The sequence below is a fragment of the Macrotis lagotis genome, chromosome 6 (assembly GCF_037893015.1).
Source record: "Macrotis lagotis isolate mMagLag1 chromosome 6, bilby.v1.9.chrom.fasta, whole genome shotgun sequence".
NCBI classification, from domain to species: domain Eukaryota; kingdom Metazoa; phylum Chordata; class Mammalia; order Peramelemorphia; family Peramelidae; genus Macrotis; species Macrotis lagotis.
Genome location: NC_133663.1, coordinates 61,907,053 through 61,918,715, shown reverse-complemented (window position 1 = coordinate 61,918,715; position 11,663 = coordinate 61,907,053). Strand labels below are relative to the sequence as shown.

General features: G+C 36.8%; 1 long non-coding RNA gene across 1 annotated transcript in view; it reads left to right on the top strand.

The window, feature by feature from the left end:
• Positions 1 to 7,535: 7,535 nt before the first annotated feature.
• The window catches only part of LOC141491657 (uncharacterized), an 85,865-nt gene continuing 81,737 nt past the window's right edge, over positions 7,536 to 11,663 (top strand). Inside the window, exon 1 of the long non-coding RNA XR_012469696.1 lies at positions 7,536 to 7,616. This is a non-coding gene — a long non-coding RNA (uncharacterized LOC141491657). The remainder of the gene's footprint in view (positions 7,617 to 11,663) is intronic.

The following is an 11,663-nucleotide window of genomic DNA, read 5'->3' as shown; positions in this document are numbered from 1 at the left end:
TGATAAGGGTGAAGATTCCCTTGTTCCCCCTTCCTTCCCCCCTTCCATATCATTGCAATAGCTCATTATAATAAAGAAAAATCTTATATGAAATATCTTGGCCTATTCCCCCTCTTCTTTTTCTTTCTCCCATTCCATTTCCCTTTTTTTCTATTGACTTCATTTTTACACCATATTTTATCTTTGAATTAAGCTTTCTACTGTGCTTCAACTACAAAAGCTCCCTTTACCTGCTCTATTAACTGAGAAGGTTCATATGAGTATTATCAGCGTCACTTTTCTATACAGGAATACATGCCATTCGTCCTCATTAAGTCCCTCATATTTCCCCCCTCTCCTCCAATCTCTATGCTTCACCCTAGTCCTGTATCTGAAGATCAAACCTTCTGTTCAGCTCTGGCCATTCCAACAGGAACATTTGAAATTCCCCTGGTTCATTGAAAGTCCATCTTTTTCCCTGGAAGAGGAGGTTCAGTTTTGCTGGGTAGTTGATTCTCAGTTGCATTCTAAGCTCTTTTGCCTTCCGTTATATTGTATTCCAAGCCCTATGAGCTTCCAATGTAGCTGCTGCTAAGTCCTGTGTGATCCTGACTGCAGCTCCACGATATTTGAACTGTGTCCTTCTGGCTGCTTGTAATATTTTCTCTTTGACTTGGGAGTTCTGGAACTTGGCTATAATATTCCTAGGGGTTGGTTTTTTGGGATGTCTTTCTCGGGGGGATCGGTGGATTCTCTCCATTTCTATTTTGCCCTCTGTTTCTAGAATATCAGGGCAATTTTCCTGTAGTAATTCTTTGAAAATGATGTCAAGGTTCTTTTCCTGATCATGACTTTCAGGTATTCCAATAATTTTTAAATTATTTTTCCTAAGTCTGTTTTCTATATCAGTTGTTTTTTTCAATGAGATATTTCACATTTTCTTCTAATTTTTCATTCTTTTGGTTTTGAAGTATTGATTTCTGATTTCTGGCAAATTCATCAATCTCCCTGAATTCTCTTCTTTGTCTGAAGGATTTGTTCTCCTCAGAGAGTTTTCTTATCTCTTTTTCCATCTGGCTCATTCTGATTTTTAAAGCATTCTTCTCCTCCATAACTTTCTGAACTGTTTTATCCATTTCACCTAAGCTGGTTTTTAGCATGCTATTTTCTTCAGCATTTTTTTGGATTTCCTTGACTAGGCTGCTGACTTCATTTTCATGTTTTTCCTGCATCTCTCTCATTTCTTTTCCCAGTTTTTCTTCCAACTCCCTCATTTGATTTTCAAAGTCTTTTTTAATCTCTGTCATAGCCTGAGCCCAATTTCTGTTTTTCTTGGAGTCCTTAGATGTAGGAGCTTGTGCTTCCTCATCTTCAGACTGAGTATTTTGATCCTTCTTGGGCTCAATTGTGTTCCTCTTTTTTCTCTGCTTGCTCATTTTTTCCAGCCTGTGCCTGTTTTGGGGGTGCTTCCTGAGCTTTTGGGACACTCCTACAAGGGTTTCAGTGTGTGAGGCTCTGTCCTCCCTCCTGGTCTATGAATGCCCATAAGTGCCCCCCTCTGCCACAGGGCTGAGGTGGGGGGGGCTGCTGCTCTTCTGGGGGGGCCTAGACTGCGATCAGGATCTGAATGTGGTCAGAGCCCCAGAGTCCTGTTCCAGGGGCAAAGGACAGAGCTCACAGTCTCTCTTCACTCCCCTCCCTCTGTTCAATGAACTTATGTCCTGGGGGCTCCTGCTTGCTGGCTCCTGCTTGCTGGCTCCTGATTCTGTTTCCTGGATCTGGAATGCAGTGGCCTTGCTGCTCGCCTGTGTGCCCTGAGGGCTGGGCTCCACTTGCTCGCTCTGGCAGGGGTCCCCCGCTGGTCCCCCACTTTGTGCCCCATGTTCCCTGGGGCGCAAGTCAGGAAACTCCCATGCTGCAGCGGCTCCCAGTGCCCTGGGGCTGCCTCCGGGAGGCTGAAGTTCTTTCTCTGGTGGGCCACCCCTCCAGCGGGCCAGCCCTCCGACCCTGGGCGGGCAGAGCCTTTCTGCTCTTTTCCAGGTTACCTTGAGTAGGAGCACTGCCCCATTGGGTCTTCTGTGGGTTCTGTGTCTCGAAAATTTAGTTAAAGTCCTTAGTTTCAAAGATTTATGAGAGAGGTCCTAGGACACCCTCCACTCTTGTTGCCATCTTGGCTCCGCCCCCAGCATTAACTTTTCTGCCCCTAACTTTTGCAGTAAATTGTGAATTAAACTTTATACCCTTTCTTACCCTCCTGAATCAAAGAGTGTGATGATTTACTCACTCAAAAGAACCACTCCTGAATCTCCTAGATCTCCCTATCCCAGATGCTCTGGCTGTAATAATAAGATCCATTTCTCTTCCCTAAGCATTCTGTATTGGTACATACAGGTAAATTCTGTACCAGTCCCCTGATTTCAGATATTTTGAAAACCCATCTCTTTAATACCCTTAAAATTGTGTCACCCTAAGAATGGACCTTTTTTTTTTGCCTCAGTTGCTCCTCCCATTTTTGCTTTCTTTAGTGCATTTTCTACAATTAGGTGCTGTGAAATGAGAGTTGAAATGTAAAGGCTCCTCTTTCATGGATTGAACAAAGAGTTTGTGAAAAATAATTCATTTTTGTTCTCTTCTTTCTTTCAATCAGTTTGATGCATTACATAAACCATAGTGGGCCTCAATTTTTTTTTTTGGTGGAGGATCTTAAACTTAATGTAATGTTCACTACTAGTTTACCAAGTTATGAGGCTCATTTGTTTAACCACAAGAATGCTGACAAAGAGAACTCCATCCTGATTTGTTCAAATTTCCTGTCCAAACATGGCATGGGTGGCATGACTTGATGATTTGGAAAAACCCACAACTTATATTTCGACCTCTGGACCTCTCTTTTTTTTTTTATCCAATATAAACTAGTCATCATTTTATGATCACTTAGTCAGGGGAGATGTCCCATACTTCCTTAACAAGTAACTCCCCCCCCCCCCACTGCTATATCATTTTGATCCTCAAAAGTAAGTTCTATGATCTAATGGAATTCTATATTTCACTATGCTTCTTTTGTCTATTTGGAAACCCTTTGCAAATGAGGTCCTGGAAGGTGGCATCTCGGATTATGCAGAAGATCTTCATTGGAGAGGACTATGGACCTTTTAATAAAGTGCTATTGACTCAGAACTCTGCCTCAATATCTTTTATTGTTAGTTGGACAATGTTTTGCTTTGAACAAGTTTGCTTTGGAAATATTGGTAGATCTTTTATTTTCTGTCTTTGTTATCTGCTCTCCAGATTCATTCTTGGACCATCCCTCCCTCCCTATCTGCTTTCCATTTCAGAAATTACATCCTTAGTATGAATCTGTCTTGACATATTTTTAAGTATGTGTTCTAAAAGGGGCAGCTTAGGTGTCAATGCCCTGGAATCAGGAAGTCCTGAGGAGTTCATTGGCCTCAGACAATTACCTAGCCATGTGAGCTTGGGTAAGTCATGTAACCCCATTGCCTTGCAAAAACCATTACATACAAATATATATATAAAGAGAGAGAGCATAGTTTGTATATAATATATAGTTGTATAAAAATATATATGTATATATTCTAGAATTTTGTCAGAAAGTGAAGTGACTCTGGCTTATAGTTAGCCAATTTTATTTCCTTCCTTTTAAAAAAAATGAACATTTGCTTTTTCTTCTTACCTTCTTCATGGTCTTTTAAATATCACTGAATGTAATTTAGCAATCATTCTCTCCAATGCTTTTTACACTAAGGGATGCAGTTTCTCTGGGCCAGATAATTGAACTCAATAGAAGTGATAGGCTCTTATTCTCTCTCTAGAGAATTAAACTATAACCTGTTGTGGGTGAGGTGTCTACTGGTGAGGACAACTCTGAAACTGAATGGAGCAGAGGCTATGTATGCCTGGTTATCCTGGAAAGTTCATCTTGTAAGTTATTAGGACAGTGTAGGGCTAAGGTGAACACAATATCCAAAGTGCTTTTTCCCTTTTTAGGGAGATTATAATATATGAGATAGACTATTTTTAAACATTGTTAATATGAGTGTGAGAACCTTATATTGTGTTTTTTTTATATTAACAATATGAAACTATGAATTCTTTTCTGGAAAAAAAACCTTTAGCTATGAGATATTTGTAAGCTTTGGTTTGGAAATTGTCCTCAGAGCTCTACTCCAGAGTAGGGGACCTAATGAGCCATGAGATGAGAGAAGGTCTATCTCTTTTTTGGAGTCAGGTTGCCCCCAAATTTATAGGTGCTGTCCATTGTGGAACAGAAACTCACACTCTTGTAAAGACACTAATTTGGAGTTTACTAGTTGAGCAGCCACAGATAAATCATGGAACTTTTCCAAGCTTTGGTTTCCTTATCTGTAATATGGGATAGCTAAAGTAGTATCTGACTCATGGGACTTTTTGTAAGGTCCAAAGGAGATGAACTATGAAAGAACTTTGAAAATCTTAAAATCTTAAAAACTATACATAGATGTTATTTATGAAAAAGATTGATTTTTCTTCCTGGCCCTTGGACTTTTCCTCCCCATTAAAACCACAAAAATCAAATTAGATATGTACAGTATAAATTGTTTTATAAAATGCTTCCCAAATCTTAAACCATCATGGAAATGCAAGATACTATTATTCTAAAGGCCCATAAATACTTAAAAGAAATATCATAAGAAACTAATTTTAAATGGCAAATCTTAGAACTCCTACTCATTTAATGTTTCATAAAAATAATAATGTGTCACAAATCAAGTCAATAAGTATTTCTGAAGTATTATATATATATATATATATATATATATATATATATATATATATACAGAGAAAACAGTTTTAGCAAAAAACAAAGTGTTACTACTGTTGGTCACAAGGTGGAGATAAAGTCTTGTCTATTATTTGATTTTGAGATTCCAATTTGCTGGGAATTTTGCCAAAGTTAATACCTCAGAACTGAAGTGATAGTCATTTTAATAGTTATAGTGGTGCTTTATTATATACATTTTCACCTGCTTGGCTCAAGGATTTTCCATGTGGGAGGTGTATTCTGGGAAGATGACAATGTGTCAGAAATTGTAGGCTCTCCAAATTGCCCCATGAACAAAGATAAAACATTGTCTCAAAGTGAATATATAGTGGCAAAAATGAAAAGCCAGGGTAAAGCAGTTGTTTTCCTAAGTCTAAGGGATCTCAGGAAAGAAAACTTCTAGGGGCAGAGGATTGACTTGATTAAAGTGCAAACATCTCTAGATGAATCAACAAACAAAAAGCCCTGGGGACAGCTGGATCTGGAAGAAGCTTTAGTTTCAGGAATTTTCGCCTCTAGGAGAGTATGGGAGTCTGATGAGTAAGTTGTAGAGAATGGAAGGAGCCTCTACTCTCTTGGGATGTCACCCACAGCTGTGGTCCTTGGCTGTAGCTGGGGGTGAGAAGGATCTAGCAAACACCAAATGAGGAAAATTTTTTTTTAAAAATAAGGGCAATTCAAGAAAATCAAGAAAATTATGAAGAGTCAAGTAAGTGGGGAAGCTAGGTGGTGCAGTGGATAGAACACTGACCCTGGAGTCAGGAGGACCTGAGTTCAAATCCAGCTTCAGACACTTAATAATTGCCTAGCTGTGTGACCTTGGATAAGTCACTTAACCCCATTGCCTTGCAAAAGCCAAAACAAGAACAACAAAAGAGTCAAACAAGAGATCCAAGAACTTAAGAGGGGAAAATAACTCTTTGAAAACTAGAATTAGACAAGAAGAATCAAATGATATTAAAAAAATAAAAATTAAAAAACAAAATCAAAAGAATGAGAAAATTAGAAGAGAATATGAAACATCTCATTAGAAAAACAATTGAGCTGGAGAATAATCTAGGAGAAATTATATAAGAATTGTTGGATAACCTGAAAATTAAGAGTAAAAGAATCTTGATATAATATTATCAGACATTAAGGGAAAATTAAGGAAAGTTTTCCTGAAGTTCGAGAGCAAGAAGGTATCACGGAAATAGGAAAAAAATCCAGGGTCAGTACCTAAAAGAGGTCCCAGGATGAAACTTACAGGAATATCATAGCCAAGGTTCAAAGCTTCAAGATTCAGAAGAAATATTACAAGCAACAAAGGAAAAAAAACAATTTAAATATCATAGATCTATAATCAGGATTACATATGATCTAGTACCTTCTACATTAAAAGATTATAAGTCTTGGAACATTAGATTTCAAAGAGCAAAAGAAAATAACAGTAAATTTCAGTATAATTCTGAATAAAAAAATGTATATTTAATGAATTGAAAGACTTCCATGTAGTTGTGACAAAAAAGACCAGAACTCAATGGAAAATCTGATATATATAAGATCCAGAAAAAAATAGAAGATAAACATTAAAAATAAATTATAAGGGAATTAAGAGCAAACTATTTACTTCTTGTATGTGAAAATGTTTTCAGGTTTCTTAAGACTGTCATTATTACTTTGGTAGTTTGAGAAAGGCTGAGGCTTAGTTGAGCATAATGAGGTGAGTCCAAAAGACAAAATTGGGTAAGACAAGATAAAAAGGAATAATTATATCATACAAATGAAGCATAAAAGAAAGAACTGATACAGAAGAAGCAGATGGAAGTAGAGGTGCTCATCTGCTCTGAATCAAAGAGGGAACAATGTGTTTAGAAAAGTATAAAAGTCTTCTAAATTTATAAATAAATAAGGCTAGGAGAAAGGATGAGAGAGACTTTTAGAAGGGTGTATAGTGAGGATAAGAAGAGACTATTGGGGAGGTAGAATAAGGAATAGAAAAGGAAGGGGAGAGGATAAGAAAGGGAGTCCTTAAAAGGGTATGGATAAGGATTGTAGTGTTAAAAGTAAACTAGATGTATGCAGAGTGATATTGAAAAAGAGAGGCTAAGTCATGAGGAAAAAATGGAATGGAGGGAAAAACACAAATATTAATTATAATTTTGAATATTACTGGGATGAACTCACCCATCAAACAAATAGTGCCAAATGGCTTAAAAATCAGAATCCTTCAATATGCTGTTTATTAAAAATACATTTAAAAATGAGAGATAAACAGAGTTAAAATAAAGGGCTGGAGTAGAATTTATTATACTGGTGATCATGATCTCAAACAAAGTTAAAAAATAGATTATTTTTAAAAAAAGATAAACAGGGACACTATAACATGGTTGTCAAATCCAGAAAATAAATGACTAAAGACTCTCAGAAATTATACAACCCCTGTTGACTCTGAAAAATACTAAAGAGCTCACAGAGGTTACATGCCAACTATCAAATTCTGAAAAATAAAATAAAACCAAAGTGGTTATAAGCAAAAGGCATTCTTTAGTTTGTTAGAAGAGGAAAACTGGATACGTGCTAGGGTCTGCTCTAGGACCAAGACAACCAATTGATATATATGGTTGTGGCTAGACAAAGAACTAAGCAATGTGGTGTGACCAAATAGTGAGGTATAAAAGCAACAATGAGGCAGGTTTACCTCATGACAGGAGTCTATTCATAAGAGGACTTTATGACTGGAAGGTGGTTCCTGAAGGGCTTGCCTGAGCAGGGACCACCTGGGACTGGTTTGAACCAATTCTCTGATTCAGCTACAGAAGAGTTCATCCAGAGGGTAAGCAAAGATTATTATTATGTACAACTTCCTTGCTGGACCTTAGCTCAAAAAACCAAAGTGTCTCTTAAAAGTAAAAAGAGAAGGGTGGCTAGGTGGCACAGTGGATAAAGCACCGGCCCTGGAGTCAGGAGTGCCTGGGTTCAAATCCGGTCTCAGACACTTAATAATTACCTATCTGTGTGGCATTGGGCAAGCCACTTAACCCCATTTGCCTTGCAAAAACCTAAAAAAAAAAAAAAGTAAAAAGAGAGAGGAGTGAAAAGAGAGGGCTGGAACTTCTGGGAGCCAAGTTGACAGAGTAAGAAGGAAATCACCATAACTCTTACATATTCACCTGCAAACAATAATAAAATTGCTTTCCCAAACAATTTCTGAAACAGCAGAACCAGAAAAAAGATAGGGGTGAAACAATCTTTGAGCCCAAGACTCTTGAAAGATCAGCAAGAAAGGTCTGTCTAACTCAGGTAAAAGGGAAATGCAGTCCAGGACAGGAAGCATCCCCGCAAACCTGTAATAAGCCTCCCCTCAGCAAACCAGCAGGTGATCTTGAGGCCCTGTGTGGTAGAGCAGGCAAATATCAACAGCAGTACCCTCCACATGTTTCAGCATAGCCAGGGGAATCAGCAGACTCCAGCTCCTAGAACCATCACAAACTGCAGTATAGCCCATCCTCCAGTGGCTAGACTTCCACGTGCTTCAGCACAGCCCTGGGAAACATAGAAACAGCCCACAGTCCTCATTACATGCAAGACATCAGCATTAGGACCTTGGCTCAGCACCAGCTAAGTTGCTTGACCCCTATAGCCTCCAGCAGGGCCACCCCCTCCCCAGTGCAATGTCAGACACGAGGATCCTCTGAAACTCTGGGGGCAACATCAGTACAGCACCAGATGAAATAGCTAAGGCTTGCAGCCCCTGGCACAAGAAACCTGAAACAGTGCCTCTTCCATCCCAGGAAGAAAGCTCAAATTTAAAAGAAAGGAAAAATGACAAAAAGATGAGCCAAACAACAACAGCAAAAAGAATTTGACTAGAAAGTTATGGTGACAAGGAAGAACAAGATACAAACTCAATGGAGGACAACAATGATAAATTATACCATCCATTCCAAAGACAGAGCTGATGGTATCTGAAAACAGATTGAAGCAAACTTTCTTTTTTGCTTTTCATGATTACACATTTTAAAAACTATATTAAGTAACTTGGGAAGAAGGGAGAGAATTTGGAACTCAAAGTTTTGGAAGTGAATGTTGAAGCTTGTTTTTGCATGTGATGGTGAGGGAGGAATAAAATAATATAAAATAAAATGTAAAAAAAAGAATTCAACAATGTCAAAATACCTATTGGCAAAATCTCAAAGAAAAATGGAAAATGATCTCAAGCCCAGAAAGAACTCATGGAAGAACTCAAAAAGAGCTTTAAAAATCATATGAGACATTGGAGAAAAATTGGGAAAGAAAAGAGAGTGATGCAAGAAAATTATGAAAAAAAAGTCAACACTTGGAAAAAGGAAAGAATTGCTTAAAAAGTAGAATTGACCAAATGGAAGAGAGATACAAAAATCAACCGAAGAAAACAATTTCTTAAAAAGTGCAATCAACCAAATAGAAAAGTAAAAAGTTAACTGAGGAAAACAATTCCTTAAAAATTAGAATTTAGCAACTAGAGGTTAAGTATTCTATGAGATATCAAGAATCAACCAAACAAATTCAAATGAATGAAAAAATAATAGAAAACATAAAACAACTCATTGGAAAAAAGCACTTGACTCAGAAAATAGAACCAGGGAAGACAATCTCAGAATCATTGAACCACCTGAGACCATAATCAAAAGGAGGACCTAGACAGCATCTTTCAAGAAATTATCAAATAAAACTTCCCTGTTAGTCTGGAACCATAGAGCAAAATAGGCATTGAAAGAATTCACCTCAGGAAAGAGGAAAAACTTTACTATTTACATTATAGTCAAGTTACAGATCTATCAGGTCAAGGAAAAAAAATTCTATAAGTGGCCATGAAAGAAATAATCCATATGTTGGGGAGCCATGATCAAATCACTTGGGATTTAGGAACCGCAACATTAAAGGATCAGAGGTCATGGAACATGATATTTTGGAAAGCAAAAGAGTACTACAAATAAGAGTCATCTATCCTAGTGGAATTAACATAATATTCCAAGGGGGAAAATGGTAATTCAATGAAGTAGAAGGATTTCAAACTTTTATTAGAAAACCAGTATTAAATAAAAATTTTGATCTCTAATATCAAAACCCGAGAAAAACCTAAAAAGAAAAAAAGGGAAAAGAAAATTTAAGGGATTGAGAAGAGTTGAACCGTTTACATCTCTACATGGAAAGATGATACTTGTAATTCTTAAAAATTATACCAGCTAGAAGGAATATACATATGCAGAAGTTTTAGTTTTAGGTGAATTTGAGGTAAAGACATAAAAAATAATTAAGGGATAAGAAAGAGGAGCACATTGGGTGCAAAAGGAAGGGAGAGACAGAATGGGGTAAATTATTTCACATGAAAAGATGTGGAAAAAACCTTATTACATTGGAGGGAAAAATGAGAACCTCATTCTCATCTGTATTGACTAAAGAAGAAATAATATACATACACAATCCGTTGAATATAGAAATCTATCTTATTCAACAGAAAAGTAGAAAGGGAGAGATTAAGTAAAGATTGAGGGTGGGATGGAGGTGGAGCAGAATGGGGACTGACAGAAGAGAGGGCAAACCAGAGGAGGTAAAAATGTAAAAGAAGAAAAATGATAAATAGGAGAAAAAATAAGTTGGAGAGAAATACACAGAAATCATAACTGTGAATGCGAATGAAATGAACTCACCCATAAAACAGAAGCAGATAGCAGAGTGCATCAAAAATCAAAACCCTAGAAGAAATAGAAGAAATGGACTTGAAGCAGAGAGTCATACCACAGTAAAGGTAAAGGGCTAGAACAGAATGTATTGTGCTTTAGCTGAAATTTTAAAAAATGAAGAATTAGCAATCCTGATTTCAGATAAAGCAAAAGCAATAATAGACCTAATTAAAAACTAAGAAAGAAAACTGTATTTTGCTAAAAAAAAAAGTACTATAGACAATGAAAAGATATCAACTAAATATATATGCATGGAATTTTATAGTATTCAAATTCTTAAATAGATAATTTTGATTATATTAAATCAAAAGGCAATTTGCACAAACAAAACCAACACAACCAAAATTAGAGGGAAGGCTAAAAGTTGGGAAACAATCTTTACAGCAAATGTCTCTGATTAAAAGGGCTCATTTTTTCTTATTTTTTTTTTTAGGTTTTTGCAAGACAAACTGGGTTAAATAGCTTGCCCAAGGCCACACAGCTAGGCAATTATTGAGTGTCTGAGACAAGATTTGAACCCACATACTCCTGACTCCAGGGCTGGTGCTTTATCCACCGCGCCACCTGGCCGCTCCCTTCATTTTTCAAATATATAGAGAACTGAGCCAAATTTATAAGAATACAAACCATTCCAGTTGATAAAGGGTTCAAGGATTTGAACAGGCAGTTTTCAGATGAAGAAATTAAAGCTATCTATAGGCATATGAGGAAGTCCTTTAAGTCCTTTAAATCATTTTTGATTAGAGAAATGCAAATTAAAACAACTCTGAGGTACTATCTCACACACCTATCAGAGTGACTAACTGCTAAAAAAAAAAAAAAAAGAAAAGTGATTGCAAAGCAAATATTTGGCTGGTTGTGAATTCAACTTGGCCAGATTTGAATTCCATATATGGATCTGGATGTAGTCACAGTTATATAATTTGTTTATAGTTATGATACTTATGTAACCCTAAAAATTGACTTATAGTCAGCTTTGTTTGATTTTCCTAGATTATCATCTATCTATCTATCTGTCTATCACTTTGTGTTCACACAGTGTGGATCTGTATTCTGTAGTCTCTTGTTGTGATCATTACACATCAAATAAAATGGTATGATTTTTTTTTCCTTTCTACTCCTAACTGTTCTTTGATCTGTCTGAATCTCAGACTGTG